The following is a 27,289-nucleotide window of genomic DNA, read 5'->3' as shown; positions in this document are numbered from 1 at the left end:
TTTCGAGTAGTTCGTTAAGTTCGGCCGGGCCGGACCCACCACCTCGGGAATATATGTAAACCACCTTTTATCAAAATCCGGTGACAATTGCATACCTTATGTCCCATAGCAGTTATATCGAAATATGATCCAAATACTAATAAGTAAAAGTCATTGTTCAATTGTCTATAACAAAATATTGGTCTTTTTAGCAGCTATATCTTAAAATAAACCAAACTGACCCATATACGACACGGATGTCGAAAAGCCTAACATAAGTCGCTGTGTCAAATTTCAGTGACATCGGATTATAAATGTGCCTTTTATGAGGCCAAGGCTTTAAATAGTGATATCGGATCGATTTTGGCCAAGTTGCAGAAACCTGTCGAAACGCCTAACACAACTCACTGTCTCAAATTTCGGCGACATATTACAATAAATGCGCCTTTTATGGCCCCAAAACCTAAAATCGAGAGATCAGTCTATATGGCAGCTATATCCAAATCTGGACCGATCTGGGCAAAATTGAAGAAGGATGTCGATAGGCCTTACATAACTCACGTTTTCAAATTTCGGCGATATCGAATAAATATCGGATAATAAATGCGCCTTTTATGAACCCAAAACCTTAAATCAGGAGATCTGTCTAGATGGCAGCTATATCCAAATCGGGACCGATCTGATTCAAATTGAAGAAGAATGTCGACTGTCCTAGTACAACTTACGGTCCCAAATTTGGCGAAATCGGGCAATAAATGCGCCTTTTTTAGCCACAAAGCCTTAAGTCGGGTGATCGGTCCATATGGCAGCTATATCCAAATCTGACTCGATATGAGTCAAATTGAAGAAGATTGTCGAATGTCCTATTACAACTCACTGTACCAATTTTTGGCGAAATCGGGAAATAAGTGCGCCTTTTATGGGCCCAAGACCTTAAATCGAGTGATCGGTCTATATGGCAGCGATATCCAAATCTTTTCCGATCGGTGCCATATTGCACAAGTATGTCAAGGGGCTTAACATAACTCACTGTCCCTATTTTCGGCGATATCGGACAATAAGTGCGCCTTTTATGGGCACAAAACCTTAAATCGAGAGATCGGTCTATATGGCAGATATCCAAGTCTAAACCGATCAGGGTCAAATTAAAGAAAGATGTGGAAGGGCCTAAGACAACTGACTATCCCAAATTTCAGCAAAATCGGATAATAAATGTGGCTGTTATGGGCCTAAGACCCTAAATCTGAGGATCGGTCTATATGGCAGCTATATAAAGGGTGATTTTTTTGAGGTTAGGATTTTCATGCATTAGTATTTGACAGATCACGTGGGATTTCAGACATGGTGTCAAAGAGAAAGATGCTCAGTATGCTTTGACATTTCATCATGAATAGACTTACTAACGAGCAACGCTTGCAAATCATTGAATTTTATTACCAAAATCAGTGTTCGATTCGAAATGTGTTCATTCACCGTAACGTTGCGTCCAACAGCATCTTTGAAAAAATACGGTCCAATGATTCCACCAGCGTACAAACCACACCAAACAGTGCATTTTTCGGGATGCATGGGCAGTTTTTGAACGGCTTCTGGTTGCTCTTCACTCCAAATGCGGCAATTTTGCTTATTTACGTAGCCATTCAACTAGAAATGAGCCTCATCGCTGAACAAAATTTGTCAAAATTTGAACACATTTCGAACCGAACACTGATTTTGGTAATAAAATTCAATGATTTGCAAGCGTTGCTCGTTAGTAAGTCTATTCATGATAAAATGTCAAAGCATACTGAGCATCTTTCTCTTTGACACCATGTCTGAAATCCCACGTGATCTGTCAAATACTAATGCATGAAAATCCTAACCTCAAAAAAATCACCCTTTACAAATCTGGACCGATCTGGGCCAAATTGTCAGAGGATGTCCAAAGGCCTTACCCAACTCACTATCCCAAATTTTAGCAAAATCAGGTAATAAATGTGGCTTTTAGTGGCCTAAGACCCTAAATCGTACGAACGGTCTATATGGGGGCTATATTAAGATATAGTCCTATATAGTCCATCTTCGAACTTAACCTGCTTATGGAAAAAACAAGACTATATATATATAACATATATAACAAGACTGTTGCGTGATTTCAACAGACAGACGGACGGACATGTCTAGATCGTCTTAGATTTGTACATAGATCAAGAATATGTATTCTTTAACATGAATATACCCCCATCCTTCGGTGGTGAGTATAAAAATTTCAGTTGTAGTTATCCCCTGCTAATGCAGGCGACACATGAGGTACTATGCCATACATAGGATCTATGTAAAAACTTCTCCCCATTGAGGTGTAGCTCTGCTTACGCCCTCGTATCGCACTCGGATATAAAAAGGAGGTCCTTTATTTTTGGAAGCCGATTACTGGCTTAGGTCCATAGTGGCATGTGGCAGATTAATACCTTCACCCTCTCTTCAACCTAACCTATCTCAAAGTTGTTGTTCCCAACTTTTCCACTTTCTTTATTTAACTGGTTGTACAGGGCGTTTTGGGAGTTGCATTTCGCTTTGTCTCTATTTACTTTCAGACCCATTTGCACTGACTCCCTTTCAATTCTTTGTATACCTTCTTGAAATACCTTTGAACATATAGGGCTATCGGAAAAAGCTTTGTAGTCAACAAAGAGATGGTAGGTGTTGATTTGTTTGTTAGGTATTTTCCAGGATTTGGAGCAGTGTGAATATCTGTCTATATCCGAATATGACGCTGAAAGCCTGGGTCCGAATCCTGGCGATAAAATCAAAAAAAAAAATTTTGGGCGGTGGTTATCCCCTCCTAATGTTGGCAACATTTGTGAGGTATTAAGCCATGTTAAAACTTCCCCTCGAAGAGTTGTCGCACTACGGCACGCCGTTCGAACTCGGCTGTAAAAAAGAGTCATTGAGCTTAAAATTTGAATCGGACAGCCCTCAGTGATATGTGAGAAGTTTGCCCCAGTTCCTTATTGGAATGTTCATGGGCAAATTAACATTTACAAAACCGCATAGGGACCAATAATCTCATTGAATTCAGGTTTTAATCTTTCACGCAGTACGCTCGAGAGTATCTTGTATGCGATCGGGAGGAGACTTATTCTTCTGTAGTTGGCACATTCCGTCTCGTCTCCTTTCTTGTGTACGGGACATAGTATGCTGAGGTTCCAATCATTGGGTAAGCATTCTTCTAGCCAGATTGCGCAGATAAGCTGATACATACGCCTTATCAGCGTGTCGCTTTCCGTCTTAAATAGTTCAGCGGGTAACGCGTCGGCTCCTGCTGCCTTGTTGTTTTTTAGTCAGGTCACAGCTACATGGACCTAATTCTGACTAGGATTTAAACATTCTATACCATCATCAGGGATTGGTTCTGTGGTAACTTCTTCGCCGACAAAGTCGGACACTAACAGTAGGGTAAAATGTTCTTTCCATATCCTCAGTTCACTGTCTGTGTTAGTTACCAGATTTCCTTCTTTGGTTCTGCAAGTGGATGTGCCTGAACCAAAGCCATCGGTTTGATGTTTTCTTTTTTGGCAGTATTTCCGGACTTTATTCTGACTCCTGTACATCTCAATACGCTCACTCGCATATCTTCCCATTTCCTTTTCCTTCCGGCTGAATAGAGGTTTCCAATCTCTCCTCTTCCCCAGATACTTCTCCGTCATTTGGCTCGTTGCTATCGATTGCTGGGTTGCTCTGTATGCCGCATAAAATTTGAATCGGACAGCACTCAGTGATATGTGAGAACATTGCCCCAGTTCCTTATTGGAATGTTCATGGGCAAATTTACATTTGCAAAGCCGCATTGATTCTGACCAATTATCTCGAAAGTATGTTGGATGTGATGGGGAAGAGTCTTATTCCTCTGTAGTTGGCACATTCCGTCTTGTCTCCTTTCTTGTATACGTATGCCAATCACCGGGTGTATGCGTTCTTCTAGCCAGATCACGCGGACAAACGGATGCATACGCCTTGTCAGAGTGTCGCTTTCCGTCTTAAATAGTTCAGCGGGTAACCCGTCGGCTCCTGCTGCCTTGTTGTTTTTCACTCAAGTCACAGCTACTTGTACCTCATTCTGACTAGGAGGTAAACATTTTATATCATCATCAAGGATTGGTTCTGCGGTATCATCTTCGCCGCCAACTTCGGACACTGGCAGTTGGGTAAAATGTTATTTCCATTTCCTCAGATTTCCGTCTTTGTCTCCTCAAGAGGATGTGCCTGAACCACGCCAACGGTTTGATGTTTAAATCTTTGGTAGAATTTCGAGACTTTATTCTGACTCCTGTACATCTCTATTCGCTTACACTCATGTCTTTCCATTTCCTTTTTCTTCTTACGGAATATATGTTTCTCTTCTTTCCTTTTCTCCCGATACCTCCCCTCCATCTGGCGCGTTGCTGCTGATTGCAAGGTTGCTCTGCATGCCGCATTCTTGGCTTTAGTAGCATCTCGACACTCTTAGTCTTGGGGGAGGCTTCCGGTACCCAGGTACGGAGTTCGCAGCAATTTCCATGAAGTGGGCAATGGATCGCCACTGCACCGTTACGTTATCGAGACAAGAAGTGCTTTCATCAAGCAATTTGGTCAATCGAGTGAAGTTTGATATTGCCATCTGTTGTGTTTGCAGCTTTTCAATGTCTAGCTTCCGTGCAGTGCCAGACGAGGCAGTACTTGGAGTGTTAGTGGATAACATAGGCGTCGTATGAATTACAAGCTGTATGACGACGATAGTATAGTTACACGCATCAGAATACAACGGTTGCATTGGCTAGGTCATATTGTCAGAATCAATGAAGAAGCTCCAGCAAAAAAGCTTTTTTTAAGGCAATTACGGTGTTACACGCCAACCGGGACGACCAAAAGCCAGATGGAAAGGTTAAGTGGTGGGAGACACCTTGAAACATAGTCTCAGAGATTTAAGAATGAGCGCAGAAGATTGAGGCGATTGGAACGCTATTCTACGTTCGGATAATGGGGCAAATGTTCTGTTCTCGCCAAATAAAGTAAGTAAAGTGAAAGCATGTTCAGATTGAGTTCACTTCACCTGTCTCTATAATAATCGAGCAAAAAGGTTCTAACATTTCATGTCATTCATTCGGAATTCATTTAGTCGAAACAGATTAGCATTTGTTTTCCAGCGCTTTTTTAATTGTAATTGTATTGCTGATTTAATAAAAATCACTTTTGAGATTTATATACAGCTAGAGACCTAAATAAATTAATTATTAAGCTTTATTCTCAAAATATAATTCCGTGTTTTAAGAAATAAAATTTAATTAAAAAGTTTTTGGACTTGGAATGTAATATTAGTCTGTTGCCATGTTTATTTTAATATAAACAAGAGGACAAATTTTACTTTTTACTTACCCACTCCATACTTTAGAACGAATAACACGAATTTTGTCAATAGCTATTAATGCAGACGTTAATATGTAATGTGTTGTTTATCGCCTGCTATGATTATCATGTAAAAGCAAGAACAACTTCCATTAAAAAGAAAGTTGAATATTCCTTTACGACTTCTTACAATTCTTTGTGCAATGTACGCAATTTTTAAAAATCACAACCATGGCTTTAGGTAATTCTTAAGGGGTTAATTGAATATTAATTTATTAACAATTAACTTTGGATATTTAGTAACGTTATTTCGATACAAACGGAAATACGAAGTTAGCACTCCCCCCATCCCTAAATGGAGGGTATAATGAATAATAATCATACCCTACACCACTAATGTGGTACATGGTATTGTATTAGTAAATTTGTTTGTAACACCAAGAAGGACGAGAGCTAGACCCATTAATAAGTATACCGATCGACTAAGAATCATTTTCTGACTCGATATAGCTATGTCCGTCTGTCTGTCTGTCCATGTTAATTTGTGAAGGTCGCAATTATTAACCGATTGTTTTCAAATTTGGCATAGTCACCTTTTTTGGCCTAGAAACAAAGCCTGTTGAAATTGGTTCAGATTTGGATATAGCTCCCATATATATGTTCATCCGATTTCGTTCCTAATACTGCAATAGTATCGTCATTTGCCAAACGATTCTCACGAAATTTGGCAGAAGGAAGTCTTATATAAATCTCGACATTACAGATGCAGTTGATAGAATTCGGTTCAGATACAGGTATAGCTCCCATATATATCTACCGTCCGATATCAACTTCCAGAGCATTTGCAAGCGCATGTATCAAACAATCTTCTCAAAACTTTGTACTACGCTTTTTTCTATGGCTACCACAAAACACGCTGGCAACATTTATGAGGTACTATGCCATGTAAAACTTCTCTCCAAAGAGATGTCGCACTGCGGCACGCCGTTCGGACTCGCCTATAAAATGGAGGCCCCTTATCATTGAGCTTAAACTTGAATCGGACTGCACTCATTGATATGTGAGAAGTATGCCCCTGTTCCTTAGTGGAATGTTCAATATTTACAATTACCACAAAACATGCGGATTTCGGTCGAAATCGGTTCGGATTCGAACATAGATACTTTATATATGTTCGCCCATTTTGGACTAATACTATAATAATATCGTGATATGTGAACCGATTCACATGAAATTTGGCACAAAGGATTCCCTTATGAAATCCGACATTGCTGTTGAATTTAATAAAAATCGTTTCATATTCAGATGTAGTCCCTATATATAGGTTAGGTTAAGTTTAAGTGGCAGTCTGCTATCAGACTCACTTAGAAGTTTTCGTCCATTGTGATACATGGAAGAAGGAAGATGCCTTCTAGTTCCTACCGTTGAACCAACCACATCGCTTCACAAAGCCCGACAACTTGCGAATGTTCACATCCACTAAATCAGACAGGTTCTCAAAGAAATGAGAACCTAAAATGGAGCTCCTTCTGACTTCTAATGCGAGACACGCCTTCTAATGCGAGACACGCAAAAGCTTTAATATAGACTCTTCTTCTTCGATGTCCTCACAGCTTCTGCAAAAGTCGTTGCTGGCAACCTTGTTGCCAGCAACAAGGTCACTGTTCAGGTCACTGTTTTTCGATTAGACAGTGACCTGACATGACGGACAGTTCTAGCCAAAGACAGCAAAGCGGTTGACCTCTGCAAGTCTAGATTACGCCACATAGTTTTGGAATGCTTACAGCCCCCTCTTTGTGACCATCTAACATTCGTTGTCCTTGAGACCTGGCTTTGCAAACTTAGCTTACAGGTCGCTACAGGCATACCCACAGATTTAAGTATCCCTGGAATGTGTAGGGTAGTTCCTAGTCTGGCAAGCTCGTCCGCTTTAAAATTCCCTGGAATATCTCTGTTTCCAGGCACCCATAACAGGTGAATTTTGAACTGTTCAGCCATCTCGTTGAGAGATAAGCGACAGTCGAGGGCGGTTTTTGTATTCAGAAATACATTCTCCAGGTATTTAATGGCTGCCTGGATGTCTGAGAAGCTATTGGGTTTCCCAAAAAGTAATCGCGGATTTTTTAAAAGCAAGTAAATGCATTTTTAATAAAACTTAGAATGAACTTTAGTCAAATATACTTTTTTTACACTTTCTTCTAAAGCAAGCTAAAAGTAACAGCTGATAACTGACAGAAGAAAGAATGCTATTACAGAGTCACAAGCTGTGAAAAAATTTGTCAACGCCGACTATATGAAAAATCCGCAATTACTTTTTGGGCAACCAATATTTATGCCATTCGTCGTAATGACATTTTATCTTAGCCAATCCATCACTTCCTTAATTGCAAAGATCTCCGCTTGATATTCCCTGCAGTGGTCGGGTAACATTTTTGATATGACCAGTTCTAGATCTTTAGCGTACAAGCCAAAGCCAACCAGGTCGCCTAGTTTGGAACCATCCGTATAGAAGTCTATGTGACATCCATTACCAGGGACATCGTAGTTCCAATCAGTTCTATCAAGAATAGTGGTACGGTACTTTTTATCAAAAAGCGGCTCAGGTAGGGTGTAATCCACACCTCCAGGAATATCAGATATTATATCAAGGATAACACATTGTCCCTAGCCGCTCCCTAAGCCTCACGGCAGTGGTCGCAGCAATTTGTCTAGCCACAACGTCCAGAGGCATTAGACGTAGCATTAAATTCAGTGGATCAGATCTTCAGTGCGACTGTGATGCACAAACAAGCCATCCTTTGGATCCGGTTGAGTTGAGTATAGAATAGGTGGACTTTTGAAGCTTCGTCCACCAGACCACAACACCATATAGCATTATAGGTGTGATCACTACAGTATATACCCAATCCATGACACTCGGTTCGAAACCCCAAATTTTGCCAATGGCTCTCTTGCAAGCATATAGGGCAAGAGCTGCTTTTCTTGCCCTTTCCAAAATGTTGGACTTAAAGTTCAATTTCCTGTCCAGCAAAACACCCACGTTTTTTTTGTTTTATGTAAATGGAATATTCTCTCCTCCCAGGGAGACAGGTGCCGTTGTAGGTGCCTTGTATCTACTGATGGAGAGAACTACTTCTGTCATGCACGAATTTATAGCTAGACCACATTTAGTAGCCCACTTCGCTGTTCACATAGAGCTTCCTGAAGTATATCTCTTGGAAAACTTTCCCCTAACCGCAATTGCAACGTCATCAGCATATGCGACCACTTTTACACATTTTTCTTCCAGAGACAATAATATATTGTTAATAGCTATATTCCAAGGTATAGGAGACAATACAACTCCTTGAGGAGTTTCTCTGCTGACCGATCTTTTAAGATCCACAGTTCCCAAGCCTGCCGTAATGCATCTTTTAGTAAGTAAGTTATTAATAAACTTTCTTATGGTAGAGTTGATGCCTAGAAACTCCTTCAAGATTGACGTCGGTTTTACATAATTGAAAGCACCTTCAATGTCAAGAAATGCTACCATTGTATTGTATATTCCTTGACAGCGAGAGAACCCTCTATGTAACCAATTAGGTCGTGAAGGGCTGTTTCAGTGGATTTGCCTTTACTATATACATGCTGCATGCTGGAGGCCACCGTCACGCTGAGTTCAGCGTGGCCGCCTATGACGCTGAACGCCTGGGTTCGAATCCTGGCGAAACCATCGGAAAAAAAATTTCAGCGGTGGTTTTCCCCCTCCTAATGCTGGTACAATGCCATATAAAAAACCCAAAGAGGTGTCGCGCTGCGGCACTCCGTTCGGACTCAGCTATAAAAAGGAGGCCCCTTATCATTGATCTTAAAAACTTGGATCGCACTGCACTCATTGATATGTGAGAAGTTAGCCTATGTTCCTTAGTGGAACGTTCATGGGCAAAGTTTGCATTTGCATATGCATGCTTCTGGCGCTACAGGCGAACACCAGGGATCTTTGATCTAAGATATGTGTCTATCAACCTCTCAAGAGTCTTCAGCATAAACGATGACAGACTAATAGGACGAAAATCTCTCTCCTCCGTGCGGTAGGGTTTTCCTGCTTTCGGAATGAAAATGACCTTCGTGTTCCTTCATCCCACATATAAATGACATTCTGATACAAGCAGAGTATATCTCCCTAAGCTAGGGAACCAGTCTATCAGACACAGCTTGTAATTCAACCGTTGATACATCATCAGGGCCTGGCGACTTAAAGGAATCGAAACTTCTTATCGCTCAAAGGATTTTCAGCTCAGACACAACTTTCCTAATGGCCTCCGACCAATGCATATCAGTGACAACCTCTTCTGGCGCCACATTGTCCGTTGGAGAATTTAATGGGAAATGTATATCAACGAGTAGTTCTAGTGTTTCCTCACTAGACATACATCCATACATTCTCTGACTTTTGGATATACCCCACCGTAATAGGTCTCGAGGACAGAATCTCTCATAGCCTAGAGGCCTCAGATGTATCCTCCACAGAGCTGCAGAATTCTACCCAGGATTTGTTCTGAGCCTTTCTAAGCTCGCCCTAATATTTTCTTAGCTCAGCCTTATAGATGCCCGAATCGTGAGGTGCTCTTGTGGCTATTGCTCTCACTACGGTTTCATGTATGACATATCTGATCACTGGTTCATTTCATAGAAATCTGTTCCGATTTAAATATAGCTCCCATATATATGTATTACCTGATTTTTCACTCTTAAGGCTTTTGATAACGCAATTATTAACCTATCTTATCAAAATTTTGCAATACGATTTTTATACCCACCAACGAAGGATTGGGGTATATTGATTTTGTCATTCCGTTTGCAACACATCGAAATATCCATTTCCGACCCTATAAAGTATATATATTCTTGATCAGCGTAAAAATCTAAGACGATCTAGATATGTCCGACCGTCTGTCCGTCTGTCTGTTGAAATCACGCTACAGTCTTCAAAAATAAAGATTTTGAGCTGAAACTTTGCACAAATTCTTTTTTTTTTTTGTAGATAAGCAGGATAAGTTCGAAGATGGGCTATATAGGACTATATCTTGATATAGCCCCCGTATAGACCGTTCCTCCGATTTAGGGTCTTAGGCCCATAAAAGCCACATTTACTATCCCATTTTGCTGAAATTTGGAACAGTGAGTTGTGTTAGGCCCTTCGACATCCTTTGCCAATTTGACCCAGATCGGTCCAGATTTGGATATAGCTGCCATATAGACCTATCCTCCGATTTAGGTTCTTAAGCCCATAAAAGCCACATTTATTATCCGATTTTGCTGAAGTTTGGGACAGTGAGTTGTCTTAGGCCCTTCGACATCTTTCTTCAATTTGGCCCTGATCGGATCAGATTTGGATATAGCTGCCATATAGACCGATCCCTCGACTTAAGGTTCTGCGCCCATAAAAGCCACATTTATTATCCGATTTGGCAGAAATTTGGGACAGTGAGTTGTGTTAGGCCCTTCGACATCCTTCGTCAATTTGGCTCAGATCGGTCTAGATTTGGATATAGCTGCCATATAGACCGTTCCTCCGATTTAGGGTCTTAGGCCACTAAAAGCCACATTTATTGTCCCGGGCCCTCGACATCTTTCGTCAATTTGGCACAGATCGGTTCAGATTTGGATATAGCTGTCATATAGACAGATCTCTCCATTTAAGGTTTTAGGTCATAAAGACCCATTTATTGTTCGATGTCGCCGAAATCTTGGACAGAGAGTTAAGTTAAGCCCAATTCACATGTTTCTGCAATTTGGTCTATATCGATCAAGTTTTGCATATAGCTGCCATATAGACCGATCTCTCGGTTTAAAGTCTTGGCCCATAAAGGCGAATTCATAATCCGATTTCACTGAAATTTGCCACAGTGACTTATAATAGGCTTTTCGACATCCGTGTCGTATATGCTTCAGATCGTTTTATTTTTAGATAAAGCTGCTAAAGAGACCAATATTTTGCTATGGACAAGTGTACTTATAAGTATTTGGTCCAAATCGGAACATATTTCGATATACTGCTATGGGACATAAGGTATGCAATTTTCGACGGATTTTGATGAAAGGTGGTTTACATGTATAGCCCAGGTGGTGGGTATCTTAACGCCTTTTTACTTGTTTCAATTACTCCCTCAATATTTCCGGATTATAGTCGAAATTCTACTTTTCAAAGACTTAACCTGCCTAGTCAATGTGGTGTAATATATCAAAAGGTCAGCTTCGCCCGACTTTAGGTCGTCCTTACTTGTTTTTGTTTTCAAAATTAGAAATTTAATTAAAATTTAGTTTGGCAAATTTTTAAAGCCTATACAAATACGTAATTATAGTGACACATTTGTATTTCTGTGCGACTTTAGATAAATTGTTTTATTTGAAATTTTTGTGTTATTTGTGTTTTCTTAAAATACTCCAATTTATTGAAACATTTTTATATTTCTCAAAAATCTTCGAATGTGTTAAGGTTTGAACTTAAATAAGTTCATTTCACAAAGTATTCCAAAGTGTTTTTGTTTACTTATAAAGGCTCTATTACACGGTATGTAGGAGTCTTATGACATGTCAAATTAAGCACGTGTAGAGTTGTATATGTCGTGTGATACAAATGAAACTAACATATAGGAATCACTTTTCAAAATAGCACATGTAATTTTTTGATTTAGAGCGCGCTATATCCCTTCTGACAAAAATATTAAGATATCAGCTATTTTTGTTGTCAGTCGAATGAAAGCAATTCCAAATTGAATTGCTTTCACCAATTTATTATTTAACCACCTTCCTCACAACATAACAATTTCTACGCATCAAAAAATTTTGATTTTCTCACATTTTTAGATTATGCCATACGAAAATTACATAAAGGTATGATAGTTCAAATGATAATTTGTATATAAATTGACAATTTTGACAAAAAAATTTTAAGTTACACAATATAGAGAGTGGCATGTTATGAGACAACTACATGCCGTGTAATAGCGGCTTAAGCAAAGCAATACCATATGTATGTACATATAACATTAATTTCATTCCAACAAAGCAATATTTCAAAAACGGCGTCTTGGTATTTCACAGAATGTAATTTAGAAAACTTATACTTTAATATGGTACGAATGCGCGTGTAAAACTCACAAAGAATGAATACATACATACTTGACAAGCATTAACAAGAATAACAAATTCCAAAGGTTGTCAGAGAAAGGAGTGTTAAGCTTATTGTTTGGTACCATCATTTTCTGTTATGCATTTATTTATTTTAACACCCTCCGCCATAGGATGGAAGGTTCTTAGTTGTAACACCTCGAAATATCGAAGTCGATTTAGCCATGTCCGTCTGTCCGTCCGACAGTCTGTCTGTCGAAAGCACGCTAACATCCGAAGGAGTAAAGCTAGCCGCTTAAAATTTGGCACAAATACTTCTTATTAGTGTAGGTCGGTTGGTATTGTAAATGGACCATATCGGTCCATGTCCATGACGTGTTTTTTTACGATATCCAACAACTGTGCCAAGTAAGGTTCGAATCGGCCCATAACCTGATATAGCTGCCATATAAACCGATCTTAGGTCTTGACTTCTTGAGCCTCTAGAGTGCGCAATTCTTAATCGATTGGAATGACATCTTGCACGACGTGTTTTTTTTTAAGATATGCAACAACTGTGTCAAGTATGGTTCGAATCGGTCCATAACCTGATATAGCTGTCATATAAACCGATCTTGGGTCTTGACTTCTTGAGCTTCTAGAGGGCTCAATTCTTATCCGATTTGAATGCATTTTTGCACGTTATGATATCCAACAACTATGTCAAGTATGGTTCAAATCGGTTCATTACCTGATATAGCTATCCCATAAACAGATCTGGGGACTTGACTTCTTCAACTTCCAGAGGGCGCTGAAATTTTGCATGACGTATTTTATCATGACTTTCAACGACTGTGCCATGTCAGGTTCAAATCGGTTCATAACCTGATATAGCTGCCGTATAAACTGATCTGGGATCTTGACCTTTTGAGCCTCTAAAGGTCACAATTATTATCCAATTTGCATGATATTTTGTACGACGAATCCTCTCATGACCATCAACATACGTGTTTATTATGGTCTGAATCGCTCTATAGTCCGCTACAGCTCCCATATAAATCGATCTCTCTATCTTACTTGTTGAGCCCCCAAAGGCAATTCTTATTCGAATTGGCTGACATTTTACACAGGTCTCCAACATATAATTTAACTGTGGCCCAAACCGGATCATTTCTTGATATCGCTCTAGAACAGAGCAAATCTTTTCTTATATCAATTTTTTTGCCTAAGAAGAGATGCTCGACAAATGCGATCTATGGTAGACGGTATATAAGATTCGGCCCGGCCGAACTTAGCACGCTTTTACTTGTTTTTATACCCTCCACCATAAGATGGGGGGTATACTAATTTCGTCATTCTGTTTGTAACTACTCGAAATATTCGTCTGAGACCCCATAAAGTATATATATTCTTGATCGTCGTGACATTTTATGTCGATCTAGCCATGTCCGTCCGTCTGTCCGTCCGTCCGTCCGTCCGTCCGTCCGTCTGTCCGTCCGTCCGTCCGTCCGTCCGTCTGTCTGTCGAAAGCACGCTAACTTCCGAAGGAGTAAAGCTAGCCGCTTGAAATTTTGCACAAATACTTTTTATTAGTGTAGGTCGGTTGGTATTGTAAATGGGCCATATCGGTCCATGTTTTGATATAGCTGCCATATAAACCGATCTTGGGTCTTGACTTCTTGAGCCTCCAGAGTGCGCAATTCTTATCCGATTGAGATGAAATTTTGCATGACGTGTTTTGATATGATATCCAACAACTGTGCCAAGTATAGTTCAAATCGGTCCATAACCTGATATAGCTGCCATATAAACTGATCTTGGGTCTTGACTTCTTGAGCCTCTAGCGTGCGCAATTCTTATCCGATCAGAATGAAACTTTGTACGACGTGTTTTGTTACGATATACAACAACTGTGCCAAGTATGGTTCAAATCGGTCCATAACCAGATATAGCTGCCATATAAACCGATCTTGCGTCTAGACTTCTTGAGCCTCTAGCGTGCGCAATTCTTATCCGATCAGAATGAAATTTTGCACGACGTGTTTTGTTATGATATCCAACAACTGTGCCAAGTATGGTTGAAATCGGTCCATAACCTGATATAGCTGTCATATAAACAGATCTGGGGATTTGACTTCTTGAGCTTCTAGAGGGGCGCAATTCCTATCCGAATTTTGCATGACGTTTTTTATTTTTTCTTTCAACAACTGTGTCAAAATAAGGTTCAAATCGGTTCATAACCTGATATAGCTGCCATATAAACCGATCTGGGATCTTGACTTCTGGACCCCTAGAGGTCGCAATTATTATCCGATATGCCTGAAATTTTGTACGACGGATCCTCTCATGACCATCAACAAACGTGTTTATTATGTTCTGAATCGGTCTATAGCCCGATAAAGATCCCATATAAATCGTTCTCTCTATTTAATTCGTGAGCCCCAATGGGCGCAATTCTTATACGAATTGGCTGAAATTTTACACAGGTCTCCAACATATAATTTAATTGTGGTCCGAACCGGACCATATCTTGATATCGTTTTAATAGCAGAGCAACTCTTTTCTTATATCCTTTTTAGCCTAAGAAGAGATGCCGGGAAAACAACTCGACAAATGCGATCTATGGTGGAGGGTATATAAGATTCGGCCCGGCCGAACTTAGCACGCTTTTACTTGTTTTTTTAGATATAAACTAGGATTATGTTATACACAATTGAACAATGACTTGTACTTATTAGTAGTTGGTCCAAATCGGAGCATATTTCGATATAGCTGCTATGGGACATAATGTATGCATTTTTCACCGGATTTTGACGAATGGTGGTTTATATATATACCCGAGTTGGAGGGTATCCAAAGTTCGACCCGGCTGAACTTAACGCCTTTTTACTTGTATCTTCGTCTTTTGATCTTAAAAGTGATATCGTTAGCTTAAGTTTTAGAGGTACCAACGTAGATAAAGTTAAAGACCATTTCACAGTTATCCCCTATTCTTTCGCTCGAAAGCTGTACTAAATCTATAAATAGGTGTAATCTCCTCTGTGGTGATTTCGTTTGTATTGCTTCTTTTAGGATCTAATGTGAATATCTAACTGGCGGTTGGATTTACAAGGTATAAAACTGATAGAACTCATTATCTTGTTGGCTTTAGATCTTAAGTTGACCCACAATACTCTTCATAATTTTACACGACGCCACTACTGGGCATTATACCGGTCGAGTGAGAGTCACTTCCCGATTCGAATCAGCCTGTCTATCGATATCAATTTTGTGGTCGAAATACTATAAAAATTGCTCAAAATAATTTTAGCGTTTCCTAGCGAAGACGGTTTGAAAAATAATCCTGTGCAAAAAAATCGCCTCCTTTATTTACAAACCGAACAATATAACTTCTATTGAGATGAATGTTAATATTAAGTAGTGATTTTAAAATTTTTCCTATGCCTTAAATATTTTCGCCTATAACTTGTGTATTGAAAGAATAGTGTATTGTGAATTGTTATGGGTTTTTATCATAGTCGATTGCCTTTGCCTACAAAAATGCACGCATCCGTAATGTTTATACACATCAGTGGAGTTCTTTGTATAAATTTCACTGATTGTTTTTTCTTGCCATTTGTTTTTTTCTTTTTTTTTGTTTTTTGTAGTTCTTGTTATGTTAATGAAAACAACAAAAACAGTTTAAAACAAAATAATTTTCCGCCACAATAACATGAAATGTAAACCTGAAATAACAATACATGCCCTTACAATAACAACGACATCAAAAAATTTCCTCGTTGCGAGAAAAAAGGGAAACCCTAGACCACTCTTTTTCCAACGAGCTGCTCGCATAAAGTCATTTGCCGACTCAAACTCATTCAATTGCACACATCAAACGTTGAAAAACCGAAAATTTTATCCTGATAGCATTATACAAACGAACAAACGAAAAACACTCAATTACATATAATTTCAGGCTCAACAGTCAATTTGTCGAACTACATACATGTATAGGGAAAAAATCGAAGAAAATTTTAAGCCATAGGTTGCAGAGGCTCTACAGATAAGGTTTGATAAAATGAAAAGTGGTATTTTAATGCTGGACCAAAGAAAAAGTTTGGTAGCGGTAGCTATTGGCGGAAACCTCGATTTAGGGGGGGCTGCACCAGCCGACAGGCAACTGGCGACTGACCTTCAGAGGCTACTGACGAGGACACCTGGCTTAGTTCTTGAGGACAAGACTTGACTAATATCGTCTTCCCATGCCTGCTAATTGCCCAGGCCATCGTCTTTCTTTGGCAAAAAACATAGGCCATTTACTAGGGGGCTTGATGTGAAGGATCCTAAGATTCTACACTGAAAAAAAATTATTCGTAGAATTTGAGCCATTTAAAACGATCCAAATAAACAACACTTTAAAATATAGACGCTATCTTTAAATTTAATTTTCTATTTACTAACGGACATGACCATTTATTCCAAATTCTGGTCTGTCAAATCGGGAGATCAGTTTATATGGGACCTATAACAGGTTATAGACAGATTTTAGTCATATTTGGCACAATCGTTGGAAGTCATACCGTAACACAATGTGCAATATCCCAATCGAATAATAAATGCAGCTTCTAGGGGTACTAGAAGCCACGCCGAAATACCACTTTTTATTCGAGTTATATACAAATCTGAATAACACAAATACAAGTAAAAAGGCGTAAAGTTCGGCCGGGCCGAACTTTGGATACGCACCACCTCGGGTATATATGTTAACCACCTTTCATCAAAATCCGGTGAAAATGGTATACCTTATGTCCCTTAGCAGTTATATCGAAATATGTTCCGATTTGGACCAAATACTAATAAGTACAAGTCGTTGCTCAATTGTGTATAACAAAATATTGGTCTTTTTAGTAGCTATATCTAAAAATAAACCGATCTGAACCATATACGACAAGGATATCGAAAAGCCTAATATAAATCACAGTGTCAAATTTCAGTGAAATCGGATTATAAAAGCGCCTTTTATGGGACCAAGACTTAAATCGAGATATCGGTTTACTTGACAGCTATATCCAAATCTGGACCGATTTGGGCCATGTTGCAGAAAAATGTCGAAGAGCCTAACACAACGCACTGTCCTAATTTTCGGAAAAATCATACAATAAATGCGCCTTTTATGGACCCAAAACCTTAAATCGAGAGATCAGTCTATATGGCAGCTATATTTAAATCTGGACCGATTTGGGCCAAATTGAAGAATAAACGTCGAAGAGCCTAACACGACACACTGTCTCAAATATCAGCGATATCGGACAATAAATGCGCTTTTTGTGGCCCCAAAAGCTAAAACCGAGAGATCGGTCTATATGGCAGCTCGCTGTCTCAAATTTCAGCGATATCGAACAATACATGTGCCTTTTATTGCTCCAAAACCCATAACCGAGAGATCGGTCTATATGGCAGCTTTATCCATATTTTGACCGATCTGAGCCAAATTGACGAAGGATATCGATGGGCATAACACAAATCACCGTCCCAAATTTCATCAAAATCGGGTAGTAAATGTGGCCTTTATGGGCCTAAGACCCGGAGGATCGGTCTATATGGCAGCTATATCCAAATCTGAACCGATCTGGGCCAAATTGTTGAATGATGTCGAAGGGCTTAACTTAACTCACTGTCCCAAATTTCAGCAAAATCGGATAATAAATGTGGCTTTTATGGGCTTAAGACCCTAAATCGGCGGATCGGTCTATATGGGGGCAATATGAAGATATAATCCGATATTGCCCATCTTCAAACTCAACCTGCTTATGGACAAAAAAAGAATCTGTGCAAAATTTCAGCTCAATATCTCTATTTTTAAAGACTTTAGCGTGATTTCCACAGACAGACGGACGGACATGTCTAGATCGTCTTAGATTTTTACGCTGATCAAGAATATATATACACCTTATAGGGTCGGAAATGGATATTTCGATATGTTGCAAACGAAATGACAAAATTAATATACCCCCATCCTTCGGTGGTGGGTAAAAAAACCAGTAAGGAAAGGCAAATGTCAGGCGGCGCCGACTTTGTTATACCCTACACCTACCCTATAAACACAAAAGGGGGCTACATCTAATTCTGAACCAATTTTGATGGAGCTCGGCGGATGTATCCAGATAGATTATTAAAATTTCTGTATCAAATTTCGAACAAAGCAAATATGTTAAAAATGTAATAACTACGGTTGACAAATCACAACAAATTATCCAAAATCTGGCGAAAAAATACATGGGAGCTAGATCTAAATCTGAACTGATTTCGATCAAACTTTATGTATATTGTGGAATTCGTTGAGGAAAGCGTTGTACAAAATGTTGGGAAGATTGGTCAATAAATGCGCTTGCAGTGGGGTTAGGTGTGGAAATCGGGCGATATACAAATATATATGAGAGCTATATATAAATATGAACCGATTTCTATGAAATTCACCAGTAATATCGATAGTCATAAGAAAATCCTTCCTACCAAATTTCTAGAGAATCGGTTAACAAATGACCATTTCATTGCCGTATTACTGCAAATAGGACAAAGATATATATGTGAGTTATATCAAAATCTAAACCGAATTCTATGAAATTCACCAGTATCATCGAGAGTCATAAGAAAATCCTTCCTGTTGAATTTCGAGAGAATCGGAAGATTGGTCAATAAATGCACTTGCAGTGGGTCTAGGAGTGGAAATCGGGCGATATATATATATATGAATCTGAATATAAATATATATATATATGAATCTGAATAGAAATCGGTTCAGATTTATATGAATATAAATCTGAACCGATTTCTATGAAATGCACCAGTAATATCGAGAGTCATAAGAAAATCCTTCTTACCAAATTTCTAGAGAATCGGTTAACAAATGACCATTTTATTGCCGTATTACTGCAAATAGGACGAACATATATATGGGAGTTATATCCAAATCTGAACCGATTTTTGTGAAATTCACCAGTAATTTTAAGAGTCATAAGAAAATCATTCCTTCCACATTTCAAGAGAATCGGTCAGCAAATGACCATTTTATTGCTGTATTACTACAAATCGGACGAACATATTGTATATATGGGAGCTATATCCAATTCTGAACCGATTTTTATGAAATTCACCAGTAATATTGAGAGTCACAAGAAAATCCTTTCTGCCAAATTTCAAGAGAATCGGTTAACACATGACAATTTTATTGCAGTATTACTGCAAATCGGACGAACATATATATGAGAGCTATATCCAAATCTGATCGGATTTCTATGAAATTTACCAGCAATATCGAGAGTCATAAGAAAATCCTTCCTGCCAAATTTCGAGAGAATCAGTCGACAAATGACTATTTTATTGCATTATTACTGCAAATCGGGCGAACATATATATGGAAGCTATATCCCAATCTGAACCGATTTTTTCCAATTTCAATAAGCTTCGTCTCTAGGCCGAGAAACATACCCATTCCAAATTTGAAGATGATCGGGTGAAAATTGCGACCTGTAGTTTGTACACAAATTAACATGGGCAGACGGACGGACAGACAGACAGACAGGCGGACGGACATAGCTAAATCGAATCAGAAAGTGATTCTGAGTCGATCGGTATACTAATCGATGGGTCTATCTCTCTTCCTTTTGGGTGTTACAAATAAATGCACCAAGTTATAATACCCTGTACCACAGTAGTGGTGTAGGGTATAACAAACGAAACATTCGCATCTGGAATGAAAAACAGCCACATGCCGTATATAAAGTTACCGAATATGCATCCCGAAAAAGCGACATGTGGGTGTGGTTTTTGGGCTGTTGACATTATCGGTACATTTTTCTTCAAAGACGACACTGGAAACATTAAAGTCAACGGCGAACGATATCGAGCAAATTTGAGTATTTAAAAAGATTTAAAAAAAACTACTCTTATAAAATCACCTTGCAGGACGAATATTCCTCTTACAATTCTTGTGGTATCACAACGCACTAAAATGTTTAAGTCGCATACTACTACTTAAACGTTCACTTACCTTACCTGTTCTTATTAAGCCTATACAGAAAAGCCACAAATTTATATTGACTTTTGTTTGTAGGGCTGATTTGTTAAAATTTTACCAAACACCGTTCTTCACGACAATTTTTTTCGAAAGTGAAAGAGGACACTACTTTGATATTCAATAGCAGACTGTGAACATTTGATTCAACTTTTTCTTATGTTGTATGGAACACCCTTTGGCAAATATATATTTACATACTTATTACAACCCAATTGCCTGTGTTCACAGAGCCATAGACTATGGCACCTCACACAGGGCTAAATGTGTTGTTAATATTATTCCCGGCATTTTTTCATTTCAATGGCGGCATACGGAAGTTGGCTGGATGTTTTTTTTTTTTTTTTTTTTTTTTTTTTTTGTGAGCAGTTGTTATTGTTGAAAGGATAACAACAAAGGCATATGTTACGGTTAGTAATGCTACTGCCATTGTTGTTGCGATAGTTGGTGAATTCATTGTTGCACCACGATACATGGGTCGCGTTGTCTGTTGATAGGCGGTTTGTTTATGTGGCTTGGGGTTTTGGGTTTATTGTTGTGCATTTAAAAAAAAGAGGGGTGTAGCCTGATAATTTTTTATCCTTTTCAGTTTAATGCTCAAAAATTGCTGTTATTAAAAGTACAGATACAATAAAAACCCAAACTTTGATGTACATGCTACTGAGACTTCATGGACCATCAACCTTATTTTAACCAATGTTATTTAATATTAGTAAACAAAAAAAAAAGTTTAAAATTTTAAATAATTAGTGAAAAAAATATAGTCGTAAAAATTTTTGCTGTCTTATTCATCGTATCCCACACTACATGTCACTCTCTGATTGCAAAACATGCTTGTAGACTAAGGTTTGCATGTAACGAATTCACTGAAGAATCTTGTTGAGGACCTCTAAATTTTCAGGCAAATTGAATAATAGTTGCGCCCTCAAGAGGCTCAGAAAGTCAAATTGGGATATCGGATTATAAAAGCTCCTTTTATACGGCCAAGACTTAAAATCGACATATCGGTCTATATGGCAGCTATATCCAGATCTGGACCGATTTGGGCCAAATTGCTGAAAAATGTCGAAGAGCCTAACACTACTCAATGTTTCAAATTTCTCCGACATCGGACAATCAATACGCCTTTTATGGGCGCAAGTCCTTAAAACGAGAGATCGGTCTATATGATAGCTATATCCAAATCTGGTTAGTCGGAGACTGAAACACCTTGTCTCCAGCTTTACTCCAGTGGATGAGAGGCTAGCCACAATTCGCATAAAACCCAATTTTTCAACATCAGCCTTATTTTTGTCCATGCCCCTACGGAAGACAAAGACAAGCAGACCAAAGATATTTTCTACGAGGGAAGGAAGACATTTTTGGTCCAACAGTCGGAAAGTTTAGCCTCCACGAGATAACGTCCAGTAATGGGTTGAGGCTGATAGATTTCGCCGCGGCAAAAAACATGATAGCTAGTAGCACCAGATTTCAACATAAAAATATTCACATAGCTACATAGCTGTCATCAAAACACAAGGAACCTAATTGATCACGTTGTGATAGATGGAAAGCATTCATTCAGCGTGTTAGATGTACGATCGATCCGTGGAGCGAATATAGACTCGGATCATTACCTTGTTGCAGCTAAGGTTCGCACCCGTTTGAACATGGCGAGGAAAGTACGATCTGATACTGCACGGAAGCTGGACATTGAAAAGCTGCAAACACAGCAAATAGCAGCGGCATACTCCACTCGACTGACCCAACTGCTTGATGAAAGCACTCCTTGTTCCGATGATATAATGGCGAAGTGGCAAACTATTGCCCACTCCATGAAAAATGCCGCGAAATCCGTATTTAGGTACCGGAAGCCTCCTCCAAGAAACCCATGGTACGACCAAGAGTGTCGAGATGATATTGAAGCCAAGAATGCGGCATATAAAGCAACCCTGCAATCAGAAGGAGAAGTATCGGGAGAAAAGGACAGAAGAGAAACGTCTACTCCGCAGAAAAAAAAGGAAATGGAGAATTGAAATGTAGAGGAGTTAGAATGAAGTCCGGAAATTCTACCAAAGAATTAAACATCAAACCGATGGCTTTGGTGCAGGCACATCCGTCTGCAGAGACGAGGAAGGAAATCTGGTAACTGACACACATAACATGCTGAGGATATGGAAAGAACATTTTACCCTACTGCTAGGGTCCGACGTTGGCGGTGAAGAGGATACCACAGAACCAATCCCTGATGATGGTACAGAATGTCTACCTCCTAGTCACAGTGAGGTCCAAGTATCAGTAACCCGACTAAAGAACAACAAGGCAGCAGGAGCCGATGGGTTACCCGATGAACTATTTAATACCGGAGGCGACACGCTGATAAGGCGTATGCATCAGCTTATCAGCGCAATCTGGCTAGAAGAACGCATACCCGATGATTGAATCCTCAGTATACTATGTCCCGTACACAAGAAAGGAGACAAGATGGAATGTAAGAATACAGAGGAATAAGTCTCCTCCCCATCGCATACAAGATACTCTCGAGCGTACTGTGTGAAAGATGAAAACCTAAAGTCAATGAGATAATTGGGCCCTATCAATGTGGCTTTAGAACTGGGAAATCCACCATAGACCAGAAAAAAAGACCCGAGAAGGACAAATCAACACCTACCATCTCTTTGTTGATTACAAAGTCGCCTTCGATACTCCTTTACGTATTTCAAGTCAAGAAGGTATTTCAAGTCATGTCTGGATTTGGTATCCCTGCAAAATAAGACTCAGCAGGATGACACTTGCTGATACGCGTTCCTCAGTAAGAATAGGAAAGAATCTCTCCGAACCATTTAATACCAAACGAGATTTCAGACAAAGAGACTGACTCTCGTGTGATCTCTTTAACATCCTGCTGGAGAAGATTATAAGAGATGCAGATGTGAATAGATGCCATATCTATTCACATCTGCATATGTATGTATAGATATGGCACACTAATCCCAAGAGAACACATGATACTCGTCTATGCCGACGACATCGATATCATAGGTCGGTCACCGGAAGTAGTAACTGCAGCCTTTGAAAGAATCGAAAAAGAGTCAGTGAAAATGGGTCTGGCAGTAAATGGAGATAAAACGAAATGTTAAAGAAAATAGAGAAAGTTGGGAACCACAACTTTGAGATAGTCAGTAACTTTATCTACCTCGACCGCCGTAACCGAAACGAATGACATCAGTTTTGAGATAAAGCGAAGAATAATACTGGCAAACAGATGATACTTTGGACTAAGCTAGCAGTTTAGAAACTAGGCCACCTCTCGACAGACGAAGATTACACTTTACAAGACAATGATACTACCCGTGCTGTTATATGGTTCTGAAGCATGGGTACTTGTGAAAGCAGATGAGGCAGTGCTTGGAGTATTTGAGAGAAAGATTCTTCGTAAAATATATGGACCAGTTTGCGTTAATGGAGAATATAGGCGACGTAGGAACTACGAACTGTATGACGACGATAGCATAGTTACACTCATCAAAATACAACGGCTACGTTGGCTAGGTCATGTTGTCAGAATGGATGAAGAAGCTCCAGCAAAGAAGTCTATTGAAAGCAAACACGGTGATACACATAAACCGTGAAAACCAAAAGCCCGATGGAAAGATCATTTGGTGGGAGACACCTCAAAACTTGGTGTCAGAGATTTTAGAATGAGCGCAGAAGATCGAGTCGCTTGGAACGCTATTCTATTGGGTTGCCCAAAAAGTAATTGTCGGTAATATAGTAGTAATATAGTCGGCGTTGACAAATTTTTTCAACGGCTTGTGACTCTGTAATTGCATTCTTTCTTCTGTCAGTTATCAGCTGTTACTTTTAGCTTGCTTTAGAAAAAAAGTGCGCGAAATTTTGTTTACATTTGTTTGTTTGGCGTCAATTTTAATATGGGTACCATATGTATTGAAAGAAATTCATTTAACAAACCGAATCAACGTTTGTGATATGCACATTAAACGCAATGAATTCGATCCGTTTTTAAAACGAATCATAACTGGAGATGAAAAATGTATTGTTTACAACAACGTTGGTCGAAAACGATCATGGTCCAAGCATGGTGAACCAGCTCAAACCACTTCAAAGGCTGATATGCACCAAAAGAAGGTTATGCTGTCTGTTTGGTGGGATTTGAAGGGTGTGGTATATTTTGAGCTGCTTCCAAGGAACCAAAAGATTAATTCGGATGTTTACTGTCAACAATTGGACAAATTGAATACAGCCATCAAGGAGAAGCGACCAGAATTGGTCAATCGTAAAGGTGTCATATTCCACCAGGACAACGCTAGACCGCACACATCTTTGGTCACTCGCCAAAAACTGAGTGAGCTTCGCTGGGAACTTTTGATGCATCCACCATATAGCCCTGACCTTGCACCATCAGACTACCATTTATTTCGATCTTTGCAGAACTCCTTAAATGGTAAAACTTTCGGCAATGATGAGGCTTTAAAATCGCACTTGGTTCAGTTTTTTGCAGATAAAGGCCAGAAGTTCCACGAGCGTGGAATACTAAATTTGCCAGGAGGATGGCAAAAGGTTATCGAACAAAATGGCAATTATTAAAAATGCATTTACTTTCTTTTAAAAAATCCGCAATTACTTTTTGGCAACCCAATACGTTCGGCTAGTGGAACAAATATTCTGTCATAGCCAATTAAAGAAAAAAAGAAGGAGAAGAAGAAGGACCGATCTGGGCCAAATTGATGAAGGATGTCGAATTGCCTGCTACTGCTAACTGTACCAAATTTCAGCAAAATCGGATAATAAATGTGGCTTTTCGTGGATATTTCGATGTGTTGCAAATGAAATGACAAAATGAATATACCCCCATCCTTTGGTGGTGGTTATAAAAATGACACAGGCAAAATTTCAGCCAAATTGGATAGAAATTGCGCCGTCTAGGACATAGGAAGTCAAATCAGGAGATCGGTTTATATGGCAGCTATATCAGGATATGAACTGATTTAGCCCATACTTAACAAAGTTGTTGGAAGTCATATCAAAACGATATGTGCAAAGTTTCAGCCAAATCGGATAAAAATTGCGCATTCTAGAAGCTCAATAAATCTATTTGGGGTTTATATGGCGGCTATATCAGGTTATGGACTGATTTAGACTATACTTGACACAACTGTTGGAAGCCATATAAGAAAGTTGTGTGCAAAATTTCAGCCAAATCGGATGAGAATTGCTCACTTTAGATGCTCAAGAAGTCAAGGTCCAAGATCGGTATATATGGCAGCCAAAATTAAAACATAATAAGTATTTGGGAAAAATTTAATGCGCCAAGCTTTACTCATTCGAAACTTAGCGTGCTTTTGACACACAGACGGACGGACATGGCAAGATCGACTTAAAATGTTGTGAAGATCAAGAATATATATACTTTATGGGGTCGAGGTGTTACAAACGTAATGACGAAATTAGTACACCTCCATCCAATGGTGGATGGGGGTGATGGATGTTATGAACATTCCATTGGGGAAACTTCGATTCGAAACAAACTTCTCACATATCAATGAAAGCTGTCCGATTCAGGTTTAAGCTCAACGAAAAGGAACCACCATTTTGTTGCCGAGCCCGAATTGCATGCCGCAGTGCGACACCCATTTGGGGAGAACTTTTTACATGGCTTCTATGCATGGCATAGTACCTCACATATGTCGCCAGCATTAAGAGAGGAAAACACCGCTGAAAAAAGTTTTTTGGATGTTCTCTAGATTTATTCTTTCAGAAGATAGATTGATTTTGGTCGACAGGCTGACAAAATGATGGAATCATTACACCGACTTAGGATGTCGTGTTGAATACGAACATGCAAGCAATACTGGCTGAATTCTTCCAATTTTGTAGTGTTTCCATTTACAACTGTGTCCTTTCAAAGCATACAAGTGACTCTCCACTACAAATTTGAAAGTCTGCTTCTGAATAATTTCAATATTTATGCCCTACACCACTACTGTGGTACAGGGAATTATAACTTAGTGCATTTGTTTGTAACACCCAAAAGAAAGAGAGATAGACCCATTGATAAGTATACGGATCGACTCAGAATCACTTTCTGATTCGATTTAGCTATGTCCGTCTGTTAGGCTGTCAGTCTGTCTGTCAGTTTGGGTTAGGTTTAAGTGGCAATCTACCATCAGATTCACTTAGACGTTTTCTTCCATTGTGATACCACAGGACCAGAAGAAGGAAGATGCCTTCTACTTCCTGCCGTTGAAAAATCCAGATCGCTTTTAAAGCCCAATAACTTGCGAATGTTCACATCAGCTAAATCAGACAGGTTCTCAAAGAAATGAGAACCTAAAGCGGAACTCCTCCTAACTGCTAGTGCGGGACACACACACAGAAGGTGTTCTATAGTCTCTTCTTCTTCGATGTCCTCACAGCAACCTTCAGTCTGTCAGCATGTTTTTCGATTAGACAGTGACCTGTCGTAATGGACACAATAACTGAGACGTCTGTTCTAGCCAATGACAGCAAAGTGGTAGAGCTCTTCAAGTCAAGATAAGGCCACATAGTTTTGAAATGCTCACAGCCCCCTCTTTGTGACCATCTATCATTCGTTGTACTTCGGGCCTGTCCCTGAAAACTTAGCTTACATGTAGCTAGAGTAGCTGAATTTTGAATTGTTCGGCCATTTTGTTGGGAGATCTGCGACAGTCGAGGGTGGTTTTTGTGTTCAGAAATACGTTCTCCAGGGATTAAATGGCTGTCTGAGAAGATATTTATGCCAATCGTCGTAATGACGTTATGTCTTAACCATTCCACCAA

Source organism: Stomoxys calcitrans, chromosome 4, assembly GCF_963082655.1.
Source record: "Stomoxys calcitrans chromosome 4, idStoCalc2.1, whole genome shotgun sequence".
Classification (NCBI taxonomy): Eukaryota; Metazoa; Arthropoda; class Insecta; order Diptera; family Muscidae; genus Stomoxys; species Stomoxys calcitrans.
This window is presented reverse-complemented; position numbering follows the sequence as displayed.